We start from the raw sequence: 21,302 nt of genomic DNA, 5'->3' as shown, positions 1-21,302 counted from the left end.
GAAAACGAAGGTGTTCTTTATCCTTTGAATTATTAAGGAGCCATTATCAAAACCTGCGTAGTCGAGAGCCCCATTAACGTTCTCGCAGAGCCGTCAGCCCAGGAGGAGCAAATGGGAGCTCTGACTCACCCCAGTGCAACGAGGACTACAGAAAGCTCAGACGAGCTTAATAAATCCAGCACTGTAAGTACAACAGAACTCAGAAGTGCAGGTGAATCAATTAGGCATTCTTCATGTGTATTAAAAGATCAAGAAGAGCATTTAAATACAGGCGAGATACTTAAAATTAGACTAATGAGGGATTACTAACAATTCCTCTCAAACCAGAACGCTCTGACAGTTTAAAAGGCAAATGCTTTATTATTTCATACGTGGGCTTAGCATTTACTCCCACACTTGGGAATGGGATACACGGAGGTGACAGTCATTGGAAAGATGTGAAATTCACTGCGTACGGATTGAGAACTCTAAAGGAAGCATCAAAATTCAATGAAGAAACCTTCCTTCATCAATATCTGGAGAAGGACAAATTGATTTAGATAGATAGATAGACAGACAGACAGACAGATAGATAGATAAAAATATCAATCACGTTGATACTTCCATCATAAAACCCCTAACGATTTGGCCTTCTTGTTAATAAAGCCAACACACCCTCATATCAACCAGATTTAATGAGAAATTGTAGATTTATCTTTGTAGCCACCCTTCTGGCAGCAGCCCCCCTTTATCCCTTCTCTGCTGCCCTCTCCCCATACAGACCCAGCTAATTGCTGTGATTATAGCGTGGCTCTAATTTGCATCCTACTGCAGGGCCAGCCGGCAAATTACATCAGTGCGCGCTGTCCCGACGCATGACTTGGGTTGCTGGGGCTGGATGGGGTTTGCTTTTTGTGGAGGCAGAGGGAAGAAGACAACTTACAAAGTACTGCCTGACCTCCGCTCAGCGACAGTGTTGCTCCCAGGAAACAAATCCCTTCCAGAGACTCAGTTTAGCAAAACGAGAACTTGTCGCCTCTGCGGCAGAAACAAGCTGCCTCCAGAAGCTTTGGATGATAAACTTGTTTAAAGCTTAGATGTCATCCAGAGTTGGAAAGGATTTTTAAAAATAAGCTCTGCTGTCAAAGCTAGTCATCTCCCGCCAATTTATTATTATTTTTTAAATAAACATTAGGTCCCAGAGGCGTTTCATGGGCATTTTAGGAAACACCCACTGCAACAACAGGTCCCAAAAACACACGAGGCTTTGGCCCTACACAACCTCGGAGGGAGTAGTATCAGTTTACTACAGGTCCACGCTGAAGCAGCAGCAGGATGAGTCTCGCCTGCCCTGGCTGCCGTAACGCAAAAGTCAATCACGTCTGTTCAAAACCAGTTTTTACCCGAAGAACGACACGTGCGGCTTCTGACTGCGCGCGAGCGAACGGCACGTCGCCTGCAGATGCTCCAGACGTTGAGGGTGCCGCCGACTTTTAAGCGAGGACTCGTTTCCAGAGTGACGAGGAGATGAGATCACAGAGCTCAGACACTAACGCTGCCCTTACAAAAATGAATAAACCATAAACGACACGTTATAGGCCATGTAAGGGGATACTCCTGCAGAAGATGAGATGTCAGCGCTATAAATCTTGAATGACCCAACAGGCTATTCAGTGCTCAGGCACCACACGTACCATTGCGCGTTTGTCAAAAGCTACTACCACCACCACGCAGAATAACACAGAAGCAATAATTGGCTTAAGGGAGCTCTAATGACATTTTTAAGTCGTTTAACCTTTACCCTCTTGGTTTAACCTCGCAACTAATCCCTGCAGGTGAGCACCACCTTGCAGCTAACCTACAGACGTTTGTTCCTGCGGGCCACCCATCAGTTGTGTTTCGCTCCGGCACGGCAGCAGCCATTCTTGATGTCACCAGGCTTTCATCATAAACCGCAGAGACAATTTAACACGCAATAAAAGCCAGCATCAAACCGCGCCGACAGCGCGCGTTTGTGTGCAGGCAGCAACGACTATCAGAGTTATTTCTTGCTCCACAGGACACAAGGAGCAGCTTGCTTCGCAGGGCTGCAAGAAATCCTGCCCTTACCCAGGTGCCTCATCACACATTTCACAGAATCCCAGAATCATTCAGGTTGGAAAAGCCCCTCGGAATCATCGAGTCCAACCATCAGCCCCACTCTACAAAGTTCTCCCCTACCCCACATCCCCCCACAGCTCATCCAAACGACCCTTAAACACACCCAGGGATGAGGACTCCACCCCCTCCCTGGGCAGCCTATTCCACTGTCTGACCACTCTTGCTGGGAAACATTTTTCCTCATGTCCAGTCTGAACCTCCCCTGTTGCAGTTTAAAGCCGTTCCCTCTTGTTCTGTCACTAATTCCCTGGGAGAAGAGACCAGCACCAACCTCTCTACAACGTCCTTTCAGGGAGCTGTAGAGAGTGATGAGGTCTCCCCTCACCTTCTCCTCCTCACACTGAACAGTCCCAGCTCCTTCAATCGCGCTTCATCCATTTTCTTTGCTTAACCTGCGACTTTGATTAATGCCAACATTTCCCCTTGGAAATCCAAGTTCACTCCTGTCCTTCACAAAGGTACAGTCTTTTAGGAAGGAGAATTAAATCAGGAACCCAACCCTGCCTCTCACCTCTGTCAGCCAGGTGAGCCCAAGCATCTCCAAAAATGAGACCAAAGAAATCTCAATATGGATTCTGTTGCTTTAAAAGTCTGTAACAAATCATTTTAAAAAGTGTTTTTCCAATTCTTCTACTTCTGGGGTATTTCTTTATTAAAAGGAGCAATTAAAACACATCCCGGGAAAGGATGAAAGGGACAGAGAATCTGTCATGTGCTCCTCACAATTACTTATAAACACCTAAAACTTTCTTATTAACACAGTAAGAAAGTCTTAAACCCTTAAAACTTGTCTTAAAATTCCCCTGATGTTTTAACAATATGGAAAGATGGCTGTTTCTTCAGGATCACTGTGCCTGCTTTAACAAACTAAACTGGATAACGGGGGGGCACAAGGCTGGCAGATGGGGGTGCCCAGAAACTTAAAACCGCTTAATTAAACACCACCAAGTAGTAAACATGCACCGTTAGTAATTCTTGAGGTATGTAAGAAAGTGAATTAGCAAACATCTGTCTTAGAAACCAAACTGAGATTTACAACACACAAAGCTTCCCACCTCCAGCGACAGGAGAGGTTATCAGGATCTGAGTAGGGCAGCGCTGTGCTGTCACACAGCTGAATTCACACATGAATTTAGATGAAAAAAAAAACCCAAACCAACCCAAAACCAAAGTAATTTGCCCCATTTGCTTCACATTCCACAGGGGAAGAAAAAAATCGTAACAATGAATGGAAACAACTTCACTTACCAAGCACAAAGCGTGCCTTATAACTTCTGCTTCACAAATATTAAACTAGAATGAAACTAAAAATCAAATTAAAATGAAAGTTTACAATTATAGATGTATATACATTATACATTAGGAGAGAAGCTTTCCTGTCTACAGCAGAAATTATGGCCTGTTAGTGTTGAAATGGCACATGAGATAATATTCCTCATCAGAAAGCTCAGAGGAAGGTTTACACTGCTCCAGATGAGAGACTAGTTCACTGTTTGGTTTGGAAGATAGTCCTTCCCTTTTTTTTTTTTTTTTTTTTTAAATAAACTCCAGAGATTGCATCACTGGACAGCATGATTCAGCAGGATCAGAAGCAAGGGAAAAAAAAAAAAAAATCAAATCCTGAAGCAAGCAAGCCTCCTCCTGTCCTCCGTGTGCCTCCTCTCCCATCTCGCAGTAATTCATCCTCTGTACAAGTACAAGGGCTCCATCCACGGGTCACAGAGACCACAACCACCCTCCTCAAGAGGCTGGCAGGTCAAGGAAGACATTCAAGTAATTTGAGGAGTTGTCGCTCCGTTAAGAGTTTTCAATTCTTTTGATCGGATCGCACAGGATTTCTGGTTAAAAACACAGCTATTGCAGGTTTGCTGGGACACGGAAGAAAAGCCAGAGCGTGCGTTCCTATCACAATTGGGATGGATTCCCTCCCTCCGTTCTGCCACTGCCATTATTATCCGAGTAAAGGCTACGCAAGGAGCTGAGCGGAGGAGTAACCGCCGCCCTCCCTTCCTCCCACGCAGGACAATCCCTCCCCGCTGCCGCACAGAGCTTTGCATCACGCGCTCTTCCATCAGCGCGAGCACGTGCGGCCGCGTCTCGGCGAGGTGAGGCTTTGCCTGGAGCAGCCATCAGAGTCGCTGCCTCTCGGGAGAAAGGGGGGAGCGTGTCGTAGGCTGCAAGCTGGCAGGGAGTGACACGTATTAACATTTCACTGCTTTAAGGCAGATTTAGTAACGCGTGATGCCGACTGCTTTGAGTCCTGCATCGAAGATTGCTTCTGAAAAATACTAGGTGCTAAGCATTGGGTTTTAATGAACCGATGATTCAAAAACATCTTCCTGAATACACTCCATGAGCAGCTTAATCATCAGAAGAAACCAATCCTTTACTGCACCAGTGTTTCGTGGTCCTTCAGCAGCAACAAACCACCAACCTTCCCAATTTTTAGGCCAGCACACAAGCTTACAGCTAAGCTCTTCCACAGACCACTTATCGCAACATCGCAACCACAAGCACAAGACCTTTGACAGCCACCTTCCATTTTAAAGTGTTTTTTACACTCTTTTGCCATTTGCATAATCCCCAGCATTATTTCAAGGCAGGTGAGAAAAGTGCGATATAACACTCCTTTCAGTGCTTTATAAGAAAGGTGGGGACAGAATTTCTAGCAGGGCCTGTTGCAATAGGACAAGGGGTGATGGTTTTAAACTGACAGAGGGGAGATTTAGATGAGATCTAAGGGAGAAATTGTTCCCTGTGAGGGGGGTGAGGCCCTGGCACAGGTTGCCCAGAGAAGCTGTGGCTGCCCCCTCCCTGGAAGGGTTCAAGGCCAGGTTGGACGGGGCTTTGGGCAACCTGGGCTAGTGGAAGGTGTCCCTGCCCATGGCAGGGGGGTGGGACTGGATGGGCTTTAAGGTCCCTTCCAGCCCAAACCATCCTGTGATTCAAGTTAAACCCAACCACATTAGATTAATGACTACAAAAAAGTAAACATCAATACAAAAATATGTTTGCTTTTTTGTAGTCATCTTCCACCGAGCACCAGGAGTCTGCAAACTCCCAAGTGAAGCACAAAAACCCCATGGACTTTTGTCACAGAATCCCAGAATCCTTCAGGTTGGAAAAGCCCCTCGGGATCATCGAGTCCAACCATCAGTCCCACTCTACAAAGTTCTCCCCTACCCCACATCCCCCAACAGCTCATCCAAACGGCCCTTAAACACACCCAGGGATGGGGACTCCACCCCCTCCCTGGGCAGCCTATTCCACTCTGACCACTCTTTCTGGGAAACATTTTTCCCTCATGTCCAGTCTGAACCTCCCCTGTTGCAGTTTAAAGCCGTTCCCTCTTGTTCTGTCACTAATTCCCTGGGAGAAGAGACCAGCACCAACCTCTCTACAACGTCCTTTCAGGGAGCTGTAGAGAGTGATGAGGTCTCCCCTCAGCCTTCTCCTCCTCACACTGAACAGCCCCAGCTTGTCCTAGCAGTGCGCTGCATGAAGACAGTTCCTGATTGCGCTTATAATTTAGACGTTACATAGAGAGTTACAGCTGAGTCGGGGATTGCAAGGGAAATTCTGGTATCGACACTGCTGAGCCTCCCCAGTCTCGGTGCTGCTGGTATTACTTTAGCTCCCAGAAGTGTCAGTCAGGTTGAGAACTCGCTGCACACCGCAGCCCAATACAGCAGGTACGTCGCTGCGTGACCCAGAGTATCCATTTCCACATGTCAAGGTGGGACAGCTACATTACACGCTCGGAAAAAATCAGTAGATTCCTTCCAGCTCTTGTAGATAATTCCCCTAATGCTCCCATGCAGCAAAAACTATTGTACAGTTGGTTGCAGGCACAAGGGACCGTAGCTGAAGGGGGATACCCGATATGACAAACCAAAGGTTCTGTGCTGGGTTTATGCTGTTCCCACACCCATGACAGAGCAATATTTACAGATTAAAGAGCCGTGCTGAGACCCAAACCACTTTGAACATCTTTAAATCAGAAACTGTTTTCAGTTTTCACACCCATTTGAAGCTAAAAGCATGTAATAATTTAAGGGATAAATAATAAGCAAAGCTTTGCTGGTTCTTTCCAGCAGAAGTACTTTGAGCTCTTTTTCAGGGCTTTCCCTAATCCTGTGGTCCCCTCAAATCTGGTTTTCTTCCATCTGCTTTCCTCAGGGAAAGTGTCCCCTTATCTACTAACACATACAGAGTTATGAAAGAAATCACTACAGAAACCAAGCACGTGCTAAACATCAATTCTTAACCAAAAAATGACTGATGAAAGCTAAATGCATCCCTTCACTTACATGGTTTTCATTCTAATGCATGCTTCATTTAGGCATGACTTCCTTTTTATTGAAAAGATGTTAAAAACCACAATGTTCGGCAGATTTGGGGATGCACACACTTCTGACGACAGCTAGAAGCGCTGATGCTACCACCTCTAGTCACCTACTAGTCACCGCCCCAGTAACAGCAGCCCCTCCAGTCTGCCCAGTGAAATATTTTTGGGTGTTCCTAATCTGATTTAGTCAAAACGAGCTAAAGTGATTTCTGCAGCAGATTATTGCTGAACTAGCTCATTCTGACATATGCCAGCAGGGTCAGGAGAAAATATCTACAGCCTTGGATGTTGTATTAAACCCAGATCAGTTTGGGGAGACAATTTGAGTCATTGGCGGAACTTGCAGTTTTCATAAAAAGTGAAAATGGGAAGAACGATGGGGGAACTGCACACATGAACACAGCGAATTAACATGCATGGCAAGAGTTGCAGCATTAGTCATATTCTGCTCGAGAAGGGGCTATTAACTGGAATATCTATCTTAGAAAAATCCGTACACAGCTGCTACTTTATCTGGCCCAAACTGTCGAGATTCTTGTCTTTTTATTTTTAAAGTGGGTATTTTATATAAGCAGACAATTCTGAAACCTACATAATTTTCAGGCTTTTAGAATTTAGAGTCTTATCATTGATTAAAGGGGTGGCTCAGTAGGATCAATGGAATAACTCAAAGGATCTCCTTGCGATAAGCGTTGAGATTTTGCAGAGGGAGGGATGACGAGAAGCGAGTGTTTTGCTTTTCCTCCGAGCCCATCAGAAAACAAGGGACACAGTTTGCTCCTTCGAAGCTCAGCGTGTCCCAAGCCTCAGTTCCCTCACCACAACCTGCACATGTGCGCGGAAGCGGCGGAAGGAAAAACTCCAGATGTATCACCTCCTCTTCTTGAGTTCCCTTCTCACGGGGTGCTGCAGAGCTACAGCCGCTCAGCCACCGGTGGGAGGGCAGAACCGGTATCACCTCAAAATGTATTTAAAAAAAAAAAAAAAAAAAAAAAAGGAGCTCCTTCAGGATATCTTAAATAGACATCAGGGAACAAAATGTGAGGCTGGAGAAAATGGATGATTTGGCAGTTTAATAAAGCGCAACAGTGGCGGCAAGCGATCCGTCTGCACCTTCCTCTGGCAAAACCCTGCCTGAGGAGGAGGGTAAAGAAGCCTTTCACAATCCACGTACCGAACATGAAAAGCTTCAGAAATGCTCCTCATCTGCATGCAAAACGACGTTTTCTCAAGCACTAATCAGTCAGAAGCATCTCTCGGTTACATTAGTTATGAATACATTTATAACTGGTTGTGCCGGAGCACTTTGTTACAGCTGCTGAGGGATAAAAAAAATAAAATAAAATAAACACTCCCTACACCCTTTGTAAACTTTCCTGATCATTAAACACTGGATGCTGAATATGACAATCTTAAGTTTTCTAATAAGGCGTGATTCCTTAATAATGTCAAAATAAACACCTTGATAGTGCTGAGGATCATCTCCTGGGCTCTCCCTAGTTACCACCATGCACCTTCCCTTCCCGAGCCCCCTTCTCCCAGTACAAACACACAACTGCTCTGGTGGTTCTTGGTTGGGTTTTTTTATCTCTCTCTCAAATCTGGGTTCAGAAAGAATTCCCTCTACCATACCTCCCCCCCGCCAAAGTTTACAAAATCACCTCACTGGACAAAATCTCTTTGCTTTTACTTCCCTTATTTTTTGGGGGGCAGAAGGTGTATCTTTACTGCTTCCAGCAGTTTTAGAGCTTTCCCTTCATAATCACAATGGATTTCCCCATCAGTTGGGGTTCTGCCTTGTTTCCTTCCATACAACCTGGTACATTTTTCATATTTCTTAGGGGGAAAAAAAAAAATCTGTTTAAGATGCACGAGAGATGGCTGCATGGTGCACTATCAATAAATCTACTTTGAGAATCTGTCTGTGGTTTAATGGGCAGCTAAACTTCCTCCTGGCCTCTGGCCAAGTCACTCGGTTCTCCGCATTTCCACTTCCCCATCCATAAAGCAGCAATAACATCATAATTTCCAAGAAAGTGCAAAGCTGAAGTCTTTGGGAGTTTGCAGGGCTCATCAGAGAGCCTGAGCCCTTTACAGCATGTGAGGCAACTAATGTCACCAGAGCTGAGCTTTGGAGCCGTCCCCATGTTTAGCAGCATTCCTAAGAGCGTGCTTGGAAATGGGATTTTATGAGTATGGCAGAAGCAAAATTGAAAGGAGCGATTTAAAACCCCAAAATTTCTAAGTAACACCAGCTCTAACAAAGACCATCCACGCATTTAAATGTAACCTACTGAGATAATGGAAGAAAAAGTCTGAAGAATCATACGTGGGTGTGCCTCAAAAAAAAAAAAGGGAGAGCCTAGTGAAAAGTCCAAGCTAATGGAGAACGTGGGAAGAGGTAATCAAGACTGCCTTCGGCTGCCTCTGCACAAAAAGGTTAATAGCTGAACCATTCGGAATCTCAGCAAGCTTCTGCCTATAATTTTCATGATAGAAGAGAATGCATCTGACATTTATTAGCTCGACTAACGTTCACACTTGAGATAAAAAGACTTGCAGACCGATTCAAGGTCTTCAAGTTTAAGAAAAGGCTGTTGAATTATTTGTAATACACACCACAAGGCAATGGTATTACACAAATATTATCACTCCATAACCGTCTTAGAGAACATCGGATTTAACGTAGCTCTTGGCCCTCTAAATGTTCTTCCCTCTCTAGCAGGGAAGCACGCAGGGATCCATCCGCCCGGCAGAGCACAGTGCTTTCAGGAACTCAGCTCTGCACTGCATCTTGCATCAAGATCTAGAAGATTTATGCCAAGAATGGTATAATGAGATATTTGAGCTCAGTGAAGATAACACCATGGATCTCAGATGCACCCTAAGCAGAATCATAGAATCCTTCAGGGTGGAAAAGCCCCTCGGGATCGAGTCCAACCATCAGTCCCACTCTACAAAGTTCTCCCCTACCCCACATCCCCCAACAGCTCATCCAAACGGCCCTTAAACACACCCAGGGATGGGGACTCCACCCCCTCCCTGGGCAGCCTATTCCACTCTCTCACCACTCTTGCTGGGAAACATTTTTCCCTCATGTCCAGTCTGAACCTCCCCTGTTGCAGTTTAAAGCCGTTCCCTCTTGTTCTGTCACTAATTCCCTGGGAGAAGAGACCAGCACCAACCTCTCTACAACGTCCTTTCAGGGAGCTGTAGAGTGATGAGGTCTCCCCTCACCTTCTCCTCCTCACACTGAACAGTCCCAGCTCCTTCAATCTCTCCTCACAGGATTTATTCTCCAGGCCCTTCCCCAGCTCGTTGCCCTCCTCTGCCCTCGCTCCAGCCCCTCGAGATCTCTCTCGTATTGAGGTGCCCAAAACTGGACACAACACTCCAGGTGTGGCCTCACCAGTGCAGAGCACAGGGGGACTATCACCTCCCTGCTTCTGCTGGTCACACCAGTGCTGATACAAGCCAGGATGCCGTTGGCTTTCTTGGCCCCCTGGGCACACTGCTGGCTCCTGTTCAGCTGCTGGTCAATGAGAACCCCCAGACCCTTCTCTTCCAGACAGCTCCAGCCACCCCTCCCCAAGCCTGTAGCCATGCAGGGGGTTGTTGTGGCCCAAGTGCAGGACCTGGCACTCGCCCTTGTTGAAGCTCATCCCGTTGATGTTGGCCACCGATCCAACCTATCCAGGTCTCTCTGTAGAGCCTCCCTGTCCCGTGCAGATCGACACTCCCGCTTCACTTGGTGTCACCTGAGAATTGACTGATGACACAAGTGATACAAGCAGTGGAAGAGACAGCCATGCCCTGATCGGTTCAAATCACCCGGGAAATTGCCAGCCCTACCTGAAAGCAGCTCTGCTTATGCAATATTAGAAGCTAAATTTAAACGCAATGAATAGTGAACAGAGACATCACAAAAGATACAGATCCCCGTCTGGTTAACCACAGTAAGACATACCACAAATAGGAATGCAGACATCATTCCCTTCAGCTCCGCAGAGACAGCACCTCAAAGCCAGAGGTTTAATTAAGTCAGGTCTCGCACGATTCTGCCGGAGAATGGAAAGTGCAAGCACGGCATTTGTCCCGCATCCAGGGCGAGAGGCCGGGGTGTATCGACAAATTATGCCAGGGATGTCTGCACAGCGTACAGCAATTCCTACCAGGAGTTACGGCAGGCTATTTTGGGTACACTTCGTATAAAAGCTGCCAAGTTTTTTGAACTTATTCTTAGGTGAAGTTCATCTGATACGGGCAGATGGAGAAGCCAACTTTCTGCACATCAAGGGCTGTGGAAGAGCTCAAATGGAGCAAACAAACTAAAAAGAATCCGCCCCATTTCACTGGTGTTATGGCACATAATAAAAGCCAAGTGTGTGACTCTGAGCTAACAACACTTCACAGCGTTTTCATTTGCAAAGATATACAGGCCTTTTTAAGGACTGCTTTCAAAATTTGGGATTAGGTTTTCAACATAAACTGGACTGAGCCAGATTAAAGATTTGCCCCCAGAACACTGATCTGAACTGTGTTCGGGGTCAAGCTCACATTCACGCTCATTCTTTTAAAAATTATATATACATTAAAAAACAATAATGTATTGTTTATAGAAACAAAGCAGCTGGTAGATGCCAAGGCCAACAACAAATGAGATAAATTAGAAGGCCTTTAGATTAAAACCATTGACAAGCTGAAGCCAACAGAAAAAAAAGCCTAACATTTCACTTGAAACCACTCATTATAGCAGCAAGAATCACATGAAGCAAGAATGTACCATGTCATGCCCATGCAAAGGCAGACTCGCAAGACACTGCTGCACTAGGCAGAGGAAAGGAAGGGGGGGAGAAATGACACCCAACTTATTTTCAATACATAGCGGTGGGATCAAAGCATGAGCAAGAGAGCTAACCCGCACAAAACTTTAGCCTGAAATGGGAACAGTCGACGTGGATTTGCACAGTGCTGTGCTGTGTGAGAGCTGCGGTAAAGACAAACCACAGAATGTGCTTTACACACACAGGTCACTGGTGTACAGGCTAAGAGGGCATAGAAGGGAAATTAGTAGAAAAAAAAGCCTGGATGACTGTGGTGGCATGCTGAGGGGACCCTCAGGTTTTCCCCAAGCACTAGATGCTGTGTCATCTACCACTCACCCAACACAGGAACTTGGCCCAGGTATAGACTTAGTGGATATGAGGAGAAATTTCTTCCTCAAAAGCGTTGTCAAGCACTGGAACAGGCTGCCCAGGGAAGGGGTGGAGTCACCAACCCTGGAGGTATTTTTTAAAAGATTTGTAGACATGGTGCTTGGGCACGTGGTTTATTGGTGGGCTTGGCAGCGTTGGGTTAACAGTTGGACTCGATCTTAAAGTTCCTTTTCCAACCTAAACGATTCTGTAGCACAAGGCAGCAGGTTGCAATCGTTGACGCTCTGCCCGCTGCCCCAGGACGGCACCAGAGGTCAGAGCTGAAGAAGCTGCTGCCATCTCCAAGCACTTTGTAGACACAGATCCCATCGGCCAAGCTGCGTTTCACCTCCATGGGCTCCACCAGGCGTTTCCATGAAGCTGCATTAGTCTGTGTCACAAATTGTTCATCAACAAGGAACTGTTGGTAAAGAGGACGTCTCAAACAACGCGAGTGGGACGCCCTGTGGGGGAGAGGCGCAGCAAGCTCTGTGGAGGTGGGACATTGGGCCATTTCTCTCCCCCTCCCTCCTGTTGTTGCCCAGAGACAGAATTTGCCTCACTGCGCAGGTACAAGCCAGAGAAAATGAGAACCTTCTGGAACAACCTGTAAGAAAGACTACATAAAGGCAACGCCCCACGTGTGTCTTTGTCAATCCACCACCTACAGACCAAGCTGGCTGCTCTGCGACAACGCGGGATCCAAGGGTGGTGATTTCCCCTTTTCCTACCCCCTCCTCCTCTCTTTTCTCTTTCCTCTTTCTCTCTCTCACATCTATTTATGTGGACAACTTTTGTAGGAATGGAATTGCGATCTGTTGATCATTGATGGGTCTCATCCCTGAAGTGCCTTTATTCCTTCAGGGACAGTTATCCGCTGATTGTTGCCAAATTGTCTCCATTCACTCACTAAAGTGGTCAGTTAATAAAGTCACCAGCACAACTGTTCCTCTGAGTCACTGTGGTGACTCGGCCCACCCTGCAGCTCTTCCAGCACGCAGGCTCTCGGGGAATTCCAAAGATTCACCCCCCTCATAACCCACCGCGTGGGACGAGACAGTCTGGACTTTTGGGAGCTGGGGCTATAACGTTTACTCTGTCAAAGGACCTTTACAGCTGCGTTTTCTAAGAGTCTGCAGCTCCTCAGACAGGTTACCTGTTAAAAAACATCGAGTGGACCTTCCCTACAGGGAAGAACATACCCTTTCCCTCTTCTGGATTTGCACAAAGTCAAAAAAACAGCTTAAACAGCCAAAAAAAAAAAAAAAAAAAAAGGTGGTGTCCTAATCTTGTGAGCAAAGGAAAGCAACAGTGATAACCAGCTGTTCAACAATAGCAGCACTAATTTGTTATTTAAGAGCTGTGAATAAAGGCAAGTTACAAAAGGTATTTCGAGATTTTATCTAACTTTTAAAAAAAATGAAGTGCTACAGTGAGGTTTTTTTTATTTAATAAAAATCTAATCAGCAGGCCTCAATAGTTCCCTGAAAAAGCAGCTCAAACTGCTTTTCAGCGCCATTGTCCGTGACTCTTCCAGCAGCACTTGCTCTGGCGAGGACCCCAGGATGCAGGCAGTTCAGCTCTGTATTTCAGAGTAACCTCTCTAATTACACCTCTCAACAGTAGCTCTTAATTACACTCCACTCCTGAGCTCTTGTTTACTCGACTGGAGCTGCAGCAAGACCTTTACAATTCACTTTCAAAACCAAGCTGGTAAAATTTTGTGCAAAGGCTCCACTTTCTTCTTTTTAGCCCCCCCAAAAAAACCCAACAGACCAGGCTTTGGATATGTGCTGGGACATCCTTTAAGTCATGTCTTCCACGTTCATACATAACACAAGGTTTGTATTTCAGTTTAAGTCTTCAGGATCCACCACAATGTAAAAATAATACTTCTACACTGAGAAGCACAACAAAAATGGCCAAATCCTTTAATGAAACACAAAATTATTTTATATGATGGGCTATAATCTAGACCCCAAAACTCTCTACACATGCATGTACATGGAGTATCAACAGCTGGTTGCAATAATTTACCTTCTCTGGGTGGTTTCTCGTTAACCAAGATGCAGTCCCTCCTCCACAGCCACACTTCATTTAGTGCTGCTCCAAATTTCTTTGGAAAAACACCATTTAAGGGGCTTTTCACCACTGATCTCCACCAGAACATCCCAACTATCAGCTAAAGCAGCCTGTGAAAAGAAAGGGCAGTGTTCCCTTCACATTCCCAGCCCCAAATCCAACCCGGGGCGGCTCACTGTTCCCCCTGAGCGAGTGTCCCCCATTTCTCCAGAGCCCTACCAAGGGCAATCTCTGGAAATTACACCACAGACCTAGTTTGGGTCTGAAACACCTTCCGAAATCTTTCAAAAGGACAGAAGGATGAAGCAAGAGAGTCTTCTGCTTCACCCTGAAAATAGGTTAATGTGGCAAGTCTGAGACTAACTTCATCTTTCTCACCTGATGAGGAATAATTTCTTACTTGAACCAAGAACGTGAAAACAAAATTTTACAGCCAGAGTTTTTAGTAGTAGGCAAAACAGGCATGGCCGCTTGGACTGTAAGAAGAAAGTCATCTCTTACCCAGCCCAAAGGTCACCTGCTACCTGGATGCTCTCTTCAACAGGTCATTTCCTCATAATTTGTCTGTACTCAACTAAAGAAACGGAAAAGATTCACATCTCCCCGAGACTTTAGCAATCCCATATTCCTGCTGCCATGCTGTTCATCTACAGCCCTATTTCCCTTACCCTGTTTAACCTCTTACTTCCAACTAGACTTCAAAAATTTAATTTTCACTAGGCAGTTCCTCTTTGTCCTTTCTCTGTATCTGGGCACCCTTCTACTCACCACCTAACCAACATGCCAACCAGGCTCAGTCCTTTACAGATCAGTCACTGCTAGTCTCCTACATTTTTTTTTTCCTTTGATAAGCTTCATCAGCTACTGCGTATGTACCTTCCAATACAAAAAAGCTAACAGTTTAGCACAATAATCCAACTAAAGTATTGAGCTCTAATAAAAAGCAGCCCTTAATTGCTGTATACGAACAACATTCTGCTGGCTCAGTGAGTCCGCAGCCTCGTGCAGTTCACAGAATCATCTGGGTTGGAAAAGACTTTGAAGATCCTCCAGTCCAACCATGAACCTCACCCTGACCGTTCCCAACTCCACCAGATCCCTCAGCGCTGGGTCAACCCGACTCTTCAACCCCTCCAGGGATGGGGACTCCCCCCCTGCCCTGGGCAGCCCATTCCAACGCCCAACAACCCCTTCTGCAAAGAAATCCTTCCGAAGAGCCAGTCTGACCCTGCCCTGGCGCAGCTTGAGGCCATTCCCTCTTGGCCTGCCGCTGGTTCCTTGGCTCAAGAGACTCATCCACCCTCTCTGCACCCTCCTTTCAGGCAGTTGCAGAGGGCCAGGAGGTCTCCCCTCAGCCTCCTCTTCTCCACACTAAACGCCCCCAGTTCCCTCAGCCGCTCCCCATCACACCTGTGCTCCAGACCCTGCACCAGCTCCGTTGCCCTTCTCTGGACACGCTCGAGTCATTCAATGGCCTTTTTGGAGTCAGGGGCCCAAAACTGAAGGCCCAAAACTGAAGTTGCAGGCCCTGAGCCCCACAGCCCCTTCCATCTGCTGCTCGGGCTTCATTTCAGGCAACCTCAGTCCACCCCATCCTGTCTGGTTCCAATTCCTCCATTATCTCAGCATTATCTGGCTTGTTCACAGCATTAAAACTCCATTTGCTGCTTGCATCGCTGTGATGCGGGTGGATCTCAGTTGCCTGACAACACGATGCTACACAATTTATCTGTACACATACCAGCCACACACCTCAAGATAGTCTCGGTGTCTGAAAGCAATTACAGCCTGGCTAGTCCGTACCGCTCCAAATCGGTTGACGGGAGAAAAAAATAAATCTGCGAGTCCCATTAAAAGGCAAAGCAAGTTTTTGTTCCCAAGATTTACAGCCAAATGAAAAAAGGCTAATTGCACTGAAGGGTAAATGTACGTATTTTTAGTGGAAAGAAAAGGAGGAAAGATGAACGTGAGCTACAACTCACCAAATACCCTGACTCTGAAAATGGTTAAACATGTGTAATTGTGCACTTTAAGAGCGATGCAATTAATACCCAGGCATTTCAAATTAGACTTTAAATGTTTGCTGGGTTTCAGAGTCAGTCGGTGAATCTGTCCAACTGCCCCAAAGGGTCAGGAACTGCTTCAAGTGACATTGTTCCCCTATACAGGACCTAAATTTTGGTCAGTGTTGCTTCCTGCCTCTGTGAAAGCCCCCGTCTCCATCAAACAACGTACAGGATCGAGGGCATCTGCGATGGAAGAAACAGCCGGGCTGCTGCAAGAAAAGTTAAACTCTGCTGTACACGTTGGTCAAATTTCAGCACTTTCCTAATGCATTAAAACCTTTTATTTTAGGCAGATGTTGCTCACAAGCACTATACTGATGTGAGATCCAAGAGACACCACCACTTGTTGCAACACGAACAGACGCAAATGTCAGTTTTCAGTAAAGAATTTGTACGTGCGTCGTTAAAATCCAACCCACTACAGAAGTCTCCAAGAAATAAAGCAGCTGTGCAAGGATGATTAAAAAAAAAATTACTCCTTAACCCAAATGTTCCTTCTCAATCTCTTGAGTTCTATCTTCATATGAGTACCATTGTCTCTTCTTAAGAGCTTTCAAAAAATGAAATTTAAAGGAAATGCCAAAAGGCAAAGTGTTTTCTGCTTCTCCTCCAGTATTCAAAAACCCCACGAAAGCTAAAAGATGGCACATTCATTACAAAACGTGGGATGGAAAGAAAAAATCACCTCCCTGCCTCAGTCTCTATCAACTACACTGTTCAGTTGTTTTCTGCTAACCAGCATTTTCTCCAAGCTTTCGGTAGGAAAAAAACCTGTTATCCAAGATCACAGCTGTAATAGTTTGGCCATAAAAAGAATAAAAGAAACAATGAAAGTCTGGGAGTGCTGGCCTTGAGACAAAAGTTACTAAAGCGAATGGGTGCAGCATTACCCATAATTATGCATCTTTTGCAACCAAAATATTCAACAGTTTAAAATGCATTTTAGAAATCTACATTGTCACTCCCAATTTAGGCCAAGCCCCAAATCCAGATTTTGCTTGAAACTGGCTAGTAATAATAAATACATCATACCTGCCCTAGCTTCCAGTGAACCAAATATAAAAATGCTTTTTTTTTAATCTTTTGGAGTGTTAGAAATCCCAAGCCAAGGGATTCTGCTTGCAAAGGAAGGTACCGAAATCCACTATAAACTACAGGGCTTTGCTGTGCAAAACTGAACAAGGACAAAGAGATTAAAAAAACCTTATTCTCAAGCTTATCAAGAGAATTAGAAGACATTTAGAAGACACCCAATGAAGAGAACGGATAATCTTAAGGTTTTACAGTTTGATTTGCTGCTCCGAGGGCAGCCACAGCCTGACCCTGGCACCAGCCCTACCCTTCGCAGAAGGGGTTGCACCACTTTGCCCCTAAAAAAACCCCACCTGAATGAGTTTCTTGAATCCGTAATTACATAAAGAGGGACTGTGAAGCTGTGGCCAGAGCACACGGCCAGGTGGAAGGTGTCTGCGGCGCAGGGGCCAGCCCCTGAGTAGGTGTGGAACTCCAGCCTGAGAGAGGTTTCGTTAGCTAAACTCATCTCAAGGCTAGATGAAGCCAAATGTAGGTGAGATCTTTCTCCGGACCTCTGGCCCGGTGGGTATCGCCATCGCCCTGCCTCCGCCAGCACTGGTGCTCCTCTGCTCTCCACCAGCTCAAAGAACTAAAACACCAAAACCCCCGATGTTTCTGGTAGCACCTTTTGTGAAGGCAACAAAAAAAGGAGTTGCTATTCAATAATTTGAGCACCCACTGAGTACCAACTGCGAAGAAAATAGTATCTAACTCATGATGGTCAAGATACACCATCAACAGTCCTTATTTCTATATTTTGTTTGGTTTCTGGACCATGAATGGGATGTTCTCCAGCCAGATGTACACAATCCTGGGAAGCTTTCCTCACTTTTCTGCTAGACTTGAACCACAGAACACACCAGAAACCACCAAAAACTCTGCAAGGACTCGATCAGTCTGCACATGGGTCTGTTTGGGATTAGCCACTCCAACTAGTTATCGTTCCTGAGAACGAGAACACCCCCAAACACGTCCTCAGGAATAGTGAATGCCCTTCAAAATTTCTTCTACCTTAGTAAAAAAGTGGCTTAAATGCAGAAAAGCTCTAACACAGTTTTAAAACCAGCTTTATTGGCCAAGCCACTGCATTTAGTAGGTACGCCATCTTTCCAAAAACTGAAGAACTCTCCAAAGTGTTCTTTTTACATCTTGTTTTTATACTTTGGCTGGTCCTTCAGGTAAGGAAAAAAAAACACTAAAAAGCTTTGCAAAACTTGTTTCAACAACACTTCACATTTTGAATTTTGACAGATGTCAGATGTTTGCTATACCAGACATAAAAAATTTATTCAATGTTATTTCTTTTGTTCATTTTAACTGAATTCAGGGCACACAGCAAGGTGCAGAAGAGCAAGTCCACTGTGGGCTGAGCCTCCCAACGCTGTTTTCTGTCCACCATCAGAAGGAAAACTGCAAAGTATCACAAGCAGATTTCAAAGTTAATGAATAAGCAAATACTTCCTAAAGCCATTTACTCATGTTTGTAGATAACGATCTCACTGCGCTGGTTTCAGCTCAATTATCCTTTTGAAGATTTTCTTTGTTGCCACATAAAAAAAAAAAACAAATGCTTTTAAAAATATTAAACTATTTCATAGCAAAGGGCAAGTTTTATGGTTAAGGCATCGGAATACACAAAGCGCTATGTAGGAGAGACTGTGGTCTGTACTGGCGGGCTGAAGAGCGTGCCCAGCAGTTATATTTATTGCAGAGACTCTGCACCTCGGTGCTCAGAAGGTTCTGCCACTGCATCCCAGCCAATACTTGGATGAGGACATGAAATCTAACACCTTTTTAATCCAATCGTGTAAAGCATGCCTCAGTTAGAGTGGTTTACATTAATACACATCCTCATTCTGGTACGACTGCCAAAGCCGTTAAGAAATCCACGGGGTGAGTTAAGTCATACCAAGTGACCCAGTTCCCTCAAGAGGTGCTGGCTTAAAGTCATCCCTACGAAATGCAAAACTGTATTTTCATCATGCATAATTTAAAAACCAAACCCATCTTTGGATAAAGGAATGGGAGCCAAAGCAAAAAGTTGATTTCTCAGTCTTCTCCTGGCGAAAAGGAAGGCTGAAGCTTGTTTTAAAGGCACCTTTACATTCAGCTTTCCAATTAATTTGGGGGAAGAGATGAAGGTCAACACAAGAAAAATTAAGTTAATGGCAGTTTTTTTATTCTCAGAAACAGCTGATATCAACTCAGCTATCAAATCCTTTGATTTTTCTTTTCCTAATACCCTGACAGTCATTGGTAGGACAGAAAGTATTTCAGTTAATGAGATTCTATCAGCCCCAATTCATTACTCTTCACCACTCTACTCTCATTTATTTACTTTGCCAGCACCTTCAGTGCCAAATAGGAACTAGAGCGGAAAGTGCTCAATGTGTTTCCATGGGGCAGCTGGAATAGCCCAATCACTGGGTTAACTTGAGAAAAGTTAATACCAAACTGGTTTCAGAGAAAGAGATTTAAAGAAATTTCTTCTGTGAAACAGTATCTCTGAAAGTCATCTGAAGTCGTTATCATGAGGCACTGTTTGTAACCTGAGTCTGCACAGAGCACCGAGGGAAAGCAAGTTCTGTGATCAGGTAGTCTCCCAATGAGGGGTTTGCACCTCTACTGCAAAATCTGGAAAAGGTGGAAAGTCATCACTGTAACATCACTTTTTTCACTGAAAAACAATTCATAGCCCAGGTCGTCACAGGATTTTCATGCTTTTGCTTCTGTGGGTCCACATTTCTGATTATTACTCTTGATCTGCTTCAGTTACCACAAAAATTATCTACATTCAAAACAGCAAATTATTAATAGTTGGTTCCTTGCTCTATTGGTGAAACACTGGCTGCACAGACAGAGAATTTAACGTATTCTTCTTAATACAAGAGAGAAAACAGGAAGTGCCCTCAGGGAAAGCACCCCAAAGTTCTCCCTTTCGACTGCTTGGGCAAGAAAGGCTGTTTCTTGGAAGAAACTAATGGACAACTGCAGTGGAAATAGAGGACAACCGTGTTGGAAGGTCAACCCAACTCAACGACAACCCAAACATCACAGCAAATAACACAAATGGACACTGGAGTAAGAAGGATTAATGGTGCTGTAGCACCACAACTCTTCAAACAAAATCCCTCAAGCTTACAAGACTACAAAGCGTAAGGTTTTTGCTCAATCACTCAAGGGGACAAGTGTTAAAAATCCATCCACTGATGTGTAGCGAGAGGAGAACCCCACGGCTCTCCCCCGAAGGCCTGCTCTCATGATGTTCTACAGCAAACACGTGCCTTGCATCTTCAGAAATTTGGGAATATCATCAAGCACAGACTGAGCAGCAAAGGTCTGCAAAACATCAAGCCTTAAATGAGTAATTAACATACTATGCACAGAATCTCACAGCGTGTTTATCACTATAGTTATGTGCTTGCCAGTAACGTTAGATTTCTCTGAACGTCTGTCGAGTTTGTTTTCATCTTCTTCCCAAAGAAACGAATCTTGCCTTTGGCACCATCATTGTTTTATAGAGTGGTTCTGTAATTCAGATGTTGCTGAGTATGGGAGTGGGATTTTAACAATGATGCACAGGGAATAGCATGAAGTCAGATGCCCAACAAAAGTCGTCGTCCCCGTCCCCCCCCCCCCCAAACCAGCCATCCTTTCCAATAATAACAGGATTTGACAGCACCAAAGCTCATCAAACGCTCCTTGGAGAATTCCAGGCAGAACTTTAGACATCTCGGCACCAGGCTGGGGAGCGCCTTGAAGAAAAGGATCAAGGCCCTAAACCTGATCTGCTGTTTTCTAGAGAGCTGATAAGCAAACACAGTGCTCTCATGGCAGACTGCGGTTCTGCACAGCTACGGGGTAGCATTCAGCATCAGCTGGAACTTCCTAGGGGTGAGGTTTTACATCCAGAGAAAAACCTGTCGGCAGATAGCAATGAGAGCAAAAATTACTGAAGCTCTGGGTCTTGCTGTGTTAGAAACCCCAGCTGCGTACCTCCACTAGGGCTTATTCTGCTACTATTTTTTCAAAGCAACCACAACGTCGGGTAGCCCTTTGAAAGGGTAGCGCTGCTGAAACGCTAGCGTAAACGCAGCTTACACAGCTAACGCAGCCTCCGTGCTCTAAGCTCCTATTCATCATCTTTCTATTTATCATACCGACGTGAAACATTTACAAAACAGTCCTCGGTGAACACGGCCCATTATAAAGAACTGCAAAGTCATCACGCTTCCAGGGATAAATAACGTCTTTTGGCAGGGAGCTAATGCAGGATAATACCTTGTTTTCTGTAGCAGCTTTTCCTCAAATAAAATATACGGTCTTGATCAGTAGCAAGATCTTGCACAATCTTCTCCCTCTAACAGTTAAAGCGAGCTCTGGAGGGATGCTCAGCTC

The 21,302-nt window shown here is 45.1% G+C and overlaps 1 protein-coding gene across 1 annotated transcript in view; it reads right to left on the bottom strand.

Annotated features, from left to right (window-relative positions):
- AHCYL2 (adenosylhomocysteinase like 2) overlaps positions 1-21,302 on the bottom strand; it is a 111,221-nt gene that overhangs the window by 61,205 nt on the left and 28,714 nt on the right. The window lies entirely within an intron of this gene.

Source organism: Strix uralensis, chromosome 5 (assembly GCF_047716275.1).
Source record: "Strix uralensis isolate ZFMK-TIS-50842 chromosome 5, bStrUra1, whole genome shotgun sequence".
NCBI lineage: Eukaryota > Metazoa > Chordata > Aves > Strigiformes > Strigidae > Strix > Strix uralensis.
The sequence above is the reverse complement of the archived record's forward strand: the minus strand, read 5'-3'. Positions and strand labels throughout refer to the sequence as shown.